Here is a 9,186-nt window from a genome sequence, read left to right as displayed (position 1 = left end):
GTTTCTCACTTTGTGTATAGACTTGAAACTTTTTAAATACCATTTTATGTTTTAGGCTGGGTGCGGTGGCTTATGCCTGTAATTCCAGCAGTTTGGGAGACAACGGTGGGCGGATCACAGGTCAAGAGATTGAGACTATGCTGGTCAACTTGGTGAAATCCCTTCTCTATTAAAAATACAAAAATTAGCTGGGTGTGGTGGCGTGTACCTATACTCCCAGCTACTACTAAGGAGGCTGAGGCAGGAGAATCGCTTGAACCCAAGAGGTGGAGGTTGCATTGAGCCAAGGTCATGCCACTGCACTCCAGCCTGGGCGACAGAGCAAGATTCTGTCTCGCAGGGGGTGGGGTTATTTTTTAATTAAAAACTTTTTTTCTTTTTCTCCTCAGAAAGGATAAAAATGTTATTGATTAGTAAGGCTGTAGTTTTATGTTGATATTTTGAAATTTTTAGGGTGGTGCTTGTTTGCTCCTGTAACATTATATAAGCACATTCAGTACTGTCAGAAGTAATTGCATTATGCAGTAACGTGACTGCCTCATGCATATATCAGCATTAGTACATATTGTAAAGTTTTCTTTTTTACCAAAAAGCTTACAGCTACCAAGTATTCACATTCCTTAACATTATTACAGAATTAATTTAGAAATTTTCTAGTTTTAAAACTTATAGATAGGTGTAATTAAATTCTTAGAGAGCATTAATGTACTATTTTTAAAACACACAGAAAACATTCTTTATCATTTGCAAAACATGCTTTATCATCTACTCATCTTTGTGAATCAGGTTTTACTTGATACCATGCAATCAAAACAAATTTGATATAAGACTGCCTAATTATCCATGATTTAAAGTTTGTGTTCATCGGAAGAACTGTATTGTTCTCATTATACACGTTCTACGTTAGGGTTTTTTTTTTTGTTTGTTTGTTTGTTTGAGATGGAGTCTCACTCTGTCACCCAGGCTAGAATGCAGTGGCACAATCTCAGTTCACTGCAACCTCCTCCAAGCTTCAAGCAATTCTCCTGCCTCAGCCTCCTGAGTAGGTGGGACTACAGGCATGTGTCACCATGCCTGTCTAATTGTGTGTGTATATTTTTAGTAGAGATATGGTTTCACCATGTTTTTCAGGCTGGTCTCGAACTCTTGACCTCAAATGATCCTCCCACCTCAGCCTCCCAAAGTGCTGTGATTACAGGCATGGGCCACCATACGCAGCCCCATTTGAGCTTTAAAATACATTGATATAATAAAATACTGCTTTAATCTGTTTCTTATGTTATGGATCCACATGAAATTCATTTAGAAAAATGTTCCTGTACTAAAATATTTAAAGTTATTGGATTATGATTTATAAGTTTTATTTTGTAGTTAGCATCTCTAGGGGAATTTCAGGGACACTGTTGCTGTCTTGTGATTATTGATCCTTTTAAAAATCATTGTATTTGAGAAATAAAGTAGTAGAAAATCTATGACACAATAGGGAATTAAAGTAGACAACACACTCAACTGCACTGTGTTTAAATATTTTAATGAATTTCTGTACATTGTGCTAGTGGTTAAGATCTGAGACTCTAGAGTCAACCCGAGTTGAAGTCTTGGCTCCATCACTTTATCTCTTGTCCATTTCTTCCTCCATAGAATGAGAGTCATAATAGTGTTAACTCATAGGATTATTGTGAATATGAAGTGCACTAGTAGTACATGTAAACAGTCCTGGTCCCTGGCATAAATACACTCATAAAATATAGTTATTATTATTTTAGAACATGGTTGAGATCTACTTTATGTTTAATATGTCTTTTCCTCACTTAACATATCGTGGCTGGGCACAGTGGCCATCATCCCAGCACTTTGGGTGGCTGAGGTGGGTGGATCATCTGAAGTCAGGAGTTTGAGACCACCCTGGCCAACATAGAGAAACCTCATCTCTACTAAAAATACAAAAATTAATTCCTGTGAAATGGGGAGTGAAGAAGCCTCTGTGGAGGGTGGTCAGAGGAGTCAGTGAGTCAGCCTGTGTCGAAGCATTCAGCATTGCGCCAGATACGTGGCAGGAACGCTGGATGCGCCACTCCCAACCCTGCGTTACCTGGCTGTGAGGCGATATAGGTCCAGCAGGGGTTTGCAGAGCCTCTTCTGTGCCCATGAGAATGTGGCCTCAGCCCAGGACAGCAACTGGTGGGCCACCTGGAGAGGGAGGGGACACTGAGAGCTGTCTCAGTCGTCCTGAACTGCACGACCTATCCTTGCTCTCACTTACCAGCTCCAGGGTGACTTTCATGGCCCCCAGGGCTGTCCTGATGGGCCTGGGACCCTCGTGGCCTGGCATCCCGGGTTCCCAGGCCTGCAGCCACTATATGGCTTCCTCTGCCCGCTCCTGCCACACCTCCTCCAGGGGCTGCAGCATCACCTCCAGGTAGCCATCCTTCATTGTGGTCAGGGGCCTTTCAATGGGCCGCCATCACCCACTATGAGGCCTCTGGGCAGTTCAGAGGCCCAGCCCAGTCCTCGAGGAGATATAGGGTCTGTTCCTGGGATTAAGATGGTGGGGGAGTGGGGGAAAAGAAACAGAACAGCAGGCACTGGAGATTGCAGGCAAGTTGTCACAGCAGACCCGAGCTGCCTCTGCATGGCCTGCTCACAGGTTGTCTGGGAACTTGGATTGGGGGAGGGTTCCCACCAATCCTAAAAGTGATACAAGGCTCTCTGCACCTGTTTGTACAAACGTGGTTTATGCTGAACCCCTGCTTGCCTCCTAGGAGTCTGACAGCGTGCTCTGAGCCAAGCAGCACCTGCCAATGTGGAAACCCCACTAAACACCCTGGGTGACATAGTGCTGGGACAGCCAAGTGCATCCCGTGTGAAGGTGCAGGGACTGGAAGAGGACACTGGGTGCTGGCCCTGGTTCCCTAGACTCTGCCTTGGCCCCCTTCCTTGCCCCAACACTACTACCTCCTCTCACTGTAGTCAATGACAGCCACGAACAGCACTCTTCCAAATTCACTGTCCTGTGGGTGGCCATGGGACTCTGGCACAGCAGAGAAGATATGGAGGTGACATTCAACAGCCAATGAGAGGGATGCCCACCCTGGCGTTGGGCAGGGTGTTAGCCCAGGATGGTGGAGAGGCCAGAAGTTCCTAGTCCTGCCAGGAGGGCAGTCGGGGCAGTCACTGTGAGCATTTAACAACAATACAGCCACAAAGAACTCATCGTGGAACCACAAAGAGACCCTGTGGCAGTGAGCTTCACAGAAACAAGGCTGTACACTCAAAAGAAAGCAGGTGGAGGACTGAAGAAACTGAGGCAGAAGGCATAAGTGATATTAGCTTGGAGACCTTGTAGGAATGAGACAGCAGCCCACAAAAAAAGAACGTTAGGTCAGGCGCAGTGGCTCACAATTGTAATCCCAGCACTTTGGGAGGCCGAGGCGGGTGGATCACGAGGTCAAGAGATCGAGACCATCCTGGCCAAAATGGCGAAACTCCATCTCTACTAAAAATACAAAAATGAGCCAGGCATTATGCATGCCTGTAATCTCAGCTACCTGGTGGGCTGAGGCAAGAGAATCGCTTGAATATGGGAGGCAAAGGTTGCAGTAAGCCTAGATCGTGCCACTGTGCTCCAGCCTGGTGACACAGCAAGGATCCATCTCAGAAAAAAAAAGAAACCACCACCATTTGCAGGACTGGATATGAAAAGGAATAAAAATGTACAAAGTTAAATGCATGCTGTAGAAGAACCACCACCTGTTCAGCTGTTGAGCACGCCATCATTCCAACTCAGCAAAAGAACCCCCACTCCGGGAAAAACTAAAAGCGAACTGCTGGTTCCAAAATGCATTTTTGTGGTTGGAGATCTGTGTTTCCCAAGCCCTCCTTCCAGTCCCTGGCACTGTGACAAGCATTTCTCACCCCTGGGGACGTGGGGCTGGAGATACAAGAGGGAAAGTCACCAAGGTTGAGTTTTAGCTGTCTGCATCCTTGCAGCCAGGGCCACAGGGCCATGAGGGGTTTCCTAGCTCCCGCCGTCCACACTGGACTCACAGGGCACGACTCTGCTGCAGTGGCCAGGCTTACCTCCATGAAGTGATTGCTCAGGGAGGGCCCCGAGTCATTCTTGAAGGTCTGGCTGACACGGAGATGCCTCTTGTTGCTGATCTCATCCCAGTGCTTCCCATAGCTCGCCTCCAGTTCAAGTGATTCTCCTGCCTCCAGAGAAGCTGGGATTACAAGCACCTACCACTACACCTGGCTAATTTTTGTATTTTTAGTAGAGATGGGGTTTCACCATGTTGGGCAGGCTGGTCTTGAACTCCTGACCTCACGATCCACCCTCCTCACCCTCCCAAAATGCTGGAATTACAAGCGTGAGCCACTGCATCTGGCCTTGCTTTTTTTTTTTTTAAATTTATTATTGTTTTTTTTAGAGATAAGATCTCCCTCTGTTGCCCAGGCTGGAGTACAGTGGCACCATCTTGGCTCATTGTAACCTCTGCCTCCTGGGCTGAAGCAACCCTGGATGAATAGACATAAGACTGAGGCTGAAGTGCCAGCCCTGGATCCATTCCTATATGGCTATGCTATTGGGAGCAAGTTCATCTCTTTGGGGGTGAGCTCAGGGTACTCAGATGACCACTTTCCAGACTCTGGTGCTCTCTCTCGATGTCCCACCTGGCCTGGGCACCCACCTTGTGGCTGAAGGCTGGGATCTGTGTGCAGTGGAGCTCGTGGCCCAGCTCCAGCCTGTAGGCACTGTCTGAGCCGCTCTCTGTCTGCAGCCTCCGGCTGGTGCTGCACTGATGCACTGGCTGCTTTGCCTGAGCTGTGAAGATCGATTAAGGGACCCCTGCCCCCCTCTGCCAGGCAGCCCTCCACCAGGGCTCCAAGAGGAGGAGGGCCCAGCCCAGCCTGGCCTCAGCCGTATCCTCCCAGCCCTGTGCTCCGCTTCACCTGTCACTCCATTGGAACCTGCACATGGGGAGGTCTTAAGAGATGGAGCAATATCCCTCAACAGACACACCTTTTTTTTTTAGTGAGCAGATACTAAGTCCTACTTAGAGCCCACAGAATGACTAATGGAAAATCCTGTGATGACAGCCTATCTTTGCTCACAGAGCCACAGTCACAGGAAACAGGGCAGGCCCTGCCACCTCCACCTGCCCCACAGCCAGGCGTGTGGTGCCTTACCCAGGAGGCTGTACTGGATCCTCGGGGAGTTGGTCCAGAGTCAGCCCCACTGCTGCAGCAGGCCAAGGGCATGCAGCCCCGCCAGCCCTGGCACGAAGAGCTCAGCATCCAGGGCGGCCACCTACCGTCCATCCTCCTCCTTCCTTTCCAGCCGTGCTGCAGGGAGAGAGAGCAGGCAGGTGAAAGGGTCAGTCACCAGGGACCAACACCCCCAACCCCAGGCAAAGAGGGGACTCAGGATACCCCAGGGGTCTTGGTGTTGTACGCTCCTTGAAGAGTCAACACCTGTGCCTGCTCAACCGGCCACCGACAGGCCTGGTCATGGCTCACTGCAGCCTTGACCTCCCAGGCTCAATGGACCCTCCGACCTCAGCCTCCCAAGTAGCTGGTACTACAGACATGTGCCACCACCTTGACTAATTTGTGTGTGTGTGTGTGTGTGTGTGTGTGTGTGTGTGTGCACGCGCACGCACGTGTGTTGGTAGAAACAGGTGTGTCACTATATTGTCCAGGCTGGTCTTGAACTCCTGGGCTCAGGCAATCCTCCTGCCTTGGCTTCCCACAGTTCTGGGATTGTAGGCATTGGACACGGTGCTTGGCCCAAGAATAAAGTAGAATGAGGCCGGGCCCAGTGGCTTATGCCTCTAATCTTAGCACTTTCGGAGGCCAAGACCGGCAGATTTCCTGAGGTCAGGAGTTCGAGACCAGCCTGGCCAACATACTGAAACTCCGTCTCTACAAAAATACAAATACAAATAATAATAATAATATTAGCCAGGTGTGGTGGTGGGCACCTGTAATCCCAGCTACTTGAGAGGCTGAGGCAGGAGAATCACTTGAACCCAGGAGACAGAGGCTGTGGTGAGCCAAGATTGCACCATTGCATCCAGTCCCAGCAACACTGTGATACTCTGTCTCAATAAAGAAAGAAAGAAAAAAAGAATGAAAATGAAATAGGACAAATGACAAAAGAATTAACCACACATCATGGGTTGTTGAGTAAATTTCACCTTCTGAAGCTTTTGCTTCTGTAACACTGAAGGTCATCTAGAACACACAGGTGGAAATGGGCCAGCTGTTATGACTCCCAAGCACCCACATGAGGTGGTCAACAGCCACCGCTTTAAGTGCCCCCAGCCCCAGCTCCTGTCCTTATCTTGGAATCTTTCAGAACACATAAGCGGCACACCCAGTTGTCACCACCCTGGCTCTGGCCCAGGGCCAGCACCTGCTCAGCTTGTGAGTGTGTGTTTTAAATGCCCCGTGTATTTGAGGTCAAAATATTACATGTGTTTCTTACCATGGGTGAGAATAAAAACAGCCCAAAATCTGCTATTTGAAGGTTTGTGGGGGCAGTTGGAGGTTTTGGGAGGTTCTGGGGGTTCACGCTGAGCCTGCGTCTGTCCTTAGATGGGATGTTGATATTGAGAGGCTGGGGTGATGAGGACCATCAGGAGGCATTTGGCCCACACCGTAGCCTGGTCATGGAGGAGATGGGGCAAAAGAGGTCTCATCTTCTACCTGTCATGTGGGCCTGGTCACTCAGCAGATGGTTCAGCGATGTGGAGAGGCCAGCTTGCTGCCCGCCTGCCATGTGAGGTTCCCTGTAAAGAAGACAGGGATGACCCCATCACCATTTTCATCTCCAGCTGCTCCTGGAACTGCTCGGCCTTGCCGACCATGGGTGGCTGCAGGTCACTCTTGCCCTGAAATGACAGGCTTGGCCAGCAAGCCCAGCCATGATCACACAAGCTGGGACCGAAGAGAGGACTGTCTCCCTCTGTCACCCAGGCTGGAGTGCAGTGCCAGGATCCTGGTTCACTGCAACCTTGGCCTCCCGGGTTCAAATGATTCTCCTGCCTTAGCCTTCCAAGTAGCTGGGATGACAGACACATACCACAGTGCCCAGCTAAATTTTCTATTTTTAGTAAAGACAGGGTTTTGCCATGTTGGCGAGGCTGGTCTCAAACTCCTGAGCACAAGCGATCTGCCCGCCTTGGTCTCCCAAAGTGCTGGGAATACAGGTGTAAACCACTATGCCCAGCCCTTCCCCAATTTTTTAAACTCTGGATTTCTCAAAATTAGAAACCTGTGTTATAAACCCAGACAGAAATACAAAGGACTTCTCTTCTCTCCTTGACAACCCCCTCCTTGGATCCGTCAGGAACTCAGTCGATCATTGCTGTGGAATGTGACTAGAGTCAACCCCATCTGCCACCTCCGCTGCACACCAGTTCCAGCCCTGGTCATAGAGCCTGTCTGACTGCAACATCCTCCTGGCTCTCCTGGCTCTCATCCCACCGCTGGCAACTGATCTCCACATGGTGACCAGACACGTCCAATGATGTCACAGTAGCATTTGTACCGTACAATCCAAAGTCCTTGAGGACCGTGAAGCCAGAATTTTGTTGGTCACTGGTGCAGGCACTGGCAGGTGAGCCACGGGGACAGCTCACTATACTCGAAGGCCCCACATAGGAGATCCTCTAGAAAAGCCATGAGCAACTACAAATGCCATGTTTGATAGCCACGCCAACCTGCAGACACACCCCACACACTCCTCTGACAGCCACTAGTTAGTCAGTTCACCCAAAAGATGTCAAAACAATACTCGCTATTACCAGACCGTCACTACTTAATGCTGTGTTTCCCTGGTCCCCACCGACATGTGTGCAGATGTGTGTGTACGAATGTGTATGCATCTGTGTACAGATGGATCTGTACATGGATATGTGCAGATGTGTAGGTATAGAGAGATACAGAAAGACACAGATATGTGTGTACGAATGTGTATGGATGTGTGTGTATGGTGACATGTACATGGATGTGTGTATATGTAGACACGTGTATGAATGTGTGTGTATACAGAAGTGTGTGAGGACGTTGTGTAAAGACGTGTATATATACGGATGTGTGTATATGAATGTATGTGTACAGATATGTCTACATCTGGATGTAGATGCTCAAAGCTCTTCCTGCTGACAGGCACATCCTAGCGCCGGCTTTCTCCAGCATGTATCAGAGGCTGCCCAGTGGTGTCAGAGCTTCCTCAGGGTGCACGTGAGCAAGGTGAGCACAGAATTTATCTCCCAAACCACAACACTTTGCAGTTAAAGAGAGCACTAGTCACAAATGCGTCAGGTCAGCAGGCGTAAACTGGGGCTCTCCAGTCAACCCAGGACCCAACCCCCACACAGCAGGGCAGGGGGTGCCAAACAGAACACTTCCCACACCAACCTTAAATCCCACACACTTTAAGGTTGAACCCAAGCCTCGAACCCCTGGGCCCAGGAATTCGAGGTTGAACCCAATCTCTGGCACTTTGTATTCATGAGCTCACCTGCCTCACTTTCCTCATCTTGTATGGGGTTACAAAGAGGACTTGAAGAAGGGGCCTCCTGTCTGCTGGAACAGGCTCCAGAAAGTTACAGAGCACTGGCTGTTACTGTAGCTGTGATGAGTCTGGGGCGGATGGAGCTAGAATTTCTTCAAAGACAAAGAAACATTTCCAGGCTTCAGAGAGCTCTACAGGGAGCAGCAGGAAGGTCTGAGGGGAGGTACAGGCAATCTGTGCTTGCACATTTAGCAAATAACAAGACATACGAGGGCCCCTGGGAGTTCTCTAAATGAGGCAGAAATCTCAGCCATCAGACAGGTGGGGCTTTAGGAGGAAGATGGCTCTCCCCTGACATGAGTCTTCTCCCTATCCAGGCTGACGGCACAGGTGGAAGTGGAGAGGGTATTTATGCAGCAAGACATCCAGCCCTGACTTCAGATGCTCCACTCCAGCCCTCTGAGAAGACACTGGAAACTGAGGCAGAATCAGGAGATCCGCTGCTGAACATGCCCAGTGGTCATGCCTGGCAGGATCAAGTCTAAAGCTGCTATTTGTACCCTGACTGGAGTGCAGTGGTGCGATCTCGACTCACTGCAACCTCCACCTTCCAGATTCAAGCAATTCACCTGCCTCAGCCTCCTGAGAAGCTGGGCCTACAG

At 49.4% G+C, this 9,186-nt stretch overlaps 2 long non-coding RNA genes across 2 annotated transcripts; one reads left to right on the top strand and one right to left on the bottom strand.

Annotated features, from left to right (window-relative positions):
* Positions 1-2,147: 2,147 nt before the first annotated feature.
* LOC116546042 lies at positions 2,148-9,186 on the bottom strand. The gene is made up of 3 exons (XR_004266556.1): positions 9,154-9,186; positions 4,081-4,208; positions 2,148-2,190 (listed from the first exon to the last, which is right to left on the bottom strand). It is a non-coding gene; the product is annotated as an uncharacterized LOC116546042 (long non-coding RNA).
* LOC116546043 lies at positions 5,233-8,648 on the top strand. The gene is made up of 3 exons (XR_004266557.1): positions 5,233-5,343; positions 6,740-6,742; positions 8,160-8,648. It is a non-coding gene; the product is annotated as an uncharacterized LOC116546043 (long non-coding RNA).

Source organism: Sapajus apella, unplaced genomic scaffold (genome assembly GCF_009761245.1).
Source record: "Sapajus apella isolate SASKATOON/1434 unplaced genomic scaffold, GSC_monkey_1.0 scaffold542, whole genome shotgun sequence".
Taxonomy (NCBI): Eukaryota; Metazoa; Chordata; class Mammalia; order Primates; family Cebidae; genus Sapajus; species Sapajus apella.
This window is presented reverse-complemented; position numbering and strand designations above follow the sequence as displayed.